Source organism: Egretta garzetta, unplaced genomic scaffold (assembly GCF_000687185.1).
Source record: "Egretta garzetta isolate BGI_Z169 unplaced genomic scaffold, ASM68718v1 scaffold706, whole genome shotgun sequence".
NCBI lineage: Eukaryota > Metazoa > Chordata > Aves > Pelecaniformes > Ardeidae > Egretta > Egretta garzetta.
In genome coordinates this window covers 761,571-764,227 of record NW_009260015.1, presented here as the reverse complement: position 1 = coordinate 764,227, position 2,657 = coordinate 761,571, and positions in this window count along the sequence as shown.

The following is a 2,657-nucleotide window of genomic DNA, read 5'->3' as shown; positions in this document are numbered from 1 at the left end:
TCCTGCACCTGGGATGGGGTAACCCCCAGTATCAATACAGCCTGGGGGGAGAAAGGATTGAGAGCAGCCCTGCCGAGAGGGACTTGGGGGTGCTGGTGGATAAAAAGCTGGACATGAGCCGGCAATGTGCCCTGGCAGCCCAGAAGGCCAACCGTACTCTGGGCTGCATCAGGAGGAGCGTGGCCAGCAGGTCGAGGGAGGTAATTCTGCCCCTCTACTCAGCTCTGGTGAGACCTCACCTAGAGTACTGCGTCCAGCTCTGGAGCCCTCAGCACAAGAAGGACATGGAAGTGTTGGAGCGGGTCCAGAAGAGGGCTACTAAAATGATCCGAGGGCTGGAGCACCTCTCCTATGAGGACAGGCTGAGAGAGTTGGGCTTGTTCAGTCTAGAGAAAAGAAGGCTGCGGGGAGACCTGATTGCGGCCTTTCAGTACCTAAAGGGGGCCTATAGGAAAGAGGGGGAAAACCTTTTTAGTAGGGCCAGCTGCGTTAGGACAAGGGGTAATGGTTTTAAACTAAACCAGGGTAGGTTTAGGCTAGAGATAAGGAAAAAATTCTTTACAATGAGGGTGGTAAACCACTGGAACAGGTTGCCCAGAGAGGTAGTGGAGGCCCCATCCCTGGAAACATTCAAGGCCAGGTTGGATGGGGCTCTGAGCAACCTGATCTAGTTGGCGGTGTCCCTGCTGACTGCAGGGGGGTTGGACTCGATGACCTCTAGTGGTCCCTTCCAACCCAAAACATTCTATGATTCTATGATTCTATGAAACACAACATAGCCTGGTTCTGGCTAGGCTGCGTTTTCCAGGAAGGCCTTGAGTCTCAATCTGAAGACATCAAGAGCCAAGGAATCAACCACAGCCCTCAACTGTTTGTTCCAAGGATTGTCAGTGGTACGGAATTAGGCACTGAACACTACACTATTTTAATCTGTTTAATCCCAGCTACTTGGCATTATTTCTTCTTGTTTCACTCTTTGGTAGGTTCAAGTGGCCCTGATATTCAATACTTTTTCCTGTGCATATATGTACACAACGTTATCAACTCGCCCTTCAATCTTTTTATCCAGTGGATGTTAAGATTTTTAGTTCTTCAATTACAACAGCATTTTCTCCGACTTCTGATTATTCTGTAGCTCTCCTCTATACTCACTTCATTATTTCGGTATCCATCTTGCAATGCGAGCATCAGCACTGCGCACACCATGCCTTAAGCACCCTCAGCAATCTGCAGTATAGGTAAAAACTGCCACCGTTAACATCTGCGCTCTGCCTGCAAGTCAAGGCTTGCACGAACCCTTTTTGCTACAGCAACCTCGTCAGCTCACTCCTCAGCCCTTTTCGAACACTTCCATTGTGCAGGAGAGCCTACATTCCTTATTCTTAGGTATATGTCTTCTATTGATTTTATTGAAATATACTTTGTTTGAACGAGACCCAGTTTATAAAAGGTCAAGAATTCCTCTGCATCTTTGCCTGAGGTTGTTTTCATATCTATTTTTTAACTCCTTTTAAACAGGCTGTAGAGGCTGCTAAATCCTGGTGTATTTTCTGACTCCACATTAATTCTTGACATTTCGGATATAACCGATCGGAAAATACTGGCAGCGGCAGTCACTGCCACAGCCGAGTGCATTATTTTAGGGCTGCGTAGCATTGGGAAGTGCTCATTTGCATGTGAGAGCAAAGCTGGCAATCTCAGCTTTCCTGTAAAATGGTTAAGGTATGGAAATGGAAAATGAAAAACAGAAAAAAGGACTTTAGTCCCATGGTTTTTCAAATCAATCTCTTCATGTTAGTGCAAGACTCAGGAGTCCTGAATGATTGAATTTGACAGTATTCCTAAAGGGCACAGTAGCATGAAGAGATCTGTCTCAACCTGGTGCTAAAGAGAGAAAATTTTGCCACAGAACCATATTGCCTAACAAAAAGAGGAATTAAAAGTTGGAAAGCAAGTGGCATTTAGGCTAATGAAGACTGAGTAATACGTTTAACAGTCTATACTATCATTAAAATTGAATTTTGTACGTATGTGTATATGTATATTTAATACTGCCAGGGCAATAACCAGCCTTATTTGCTCATTTCTAAGTTGTTTTTGACTTCTAATTCTACGTTTCTAATTTATGAGCAGATGTTCTTGGCAGCAGGGGGATGTAAGGATCTCCCACCTCTGTCGTGCTGGATACATTCATCAGTTATCTTCCTGGATCTCACTTACAGATGTTTTTGGCAGCAGGGGGATGTAAGGATCTCCCACCTCTGTCTGTGCTGGATACATTAATCAGTTATCTTCCTGGATCTCACTTATCTTTTTTTCCAAGGCTGGAGGACAGTACAGACACAGGGAGACTTCTACTAGTTTAATTGACCTAGGAAGAGGTTAATAGACATGCTCTAGTGTCAGCACCGATTCTTTTAGGTCTGTCAGCAGATACAAAACATTCGATTCAGCTGCAGATTCTGGCAGCGGTGGATGCAATCACACAGCAATGTTTTGATGCTTTCTTGGAGGGCTCCCAGAGGTGGGCTTTGGCAATTGCATGTCAGCTGTAAGGAACGTTCCGCATGGGCCTGGCTTCTCATCCTTCAGATCCAACCTAGCGATAAAGCCGCAAGAGAAGACAGCGCAGCAGTTTGGCTTGCAGAGCATTAGAC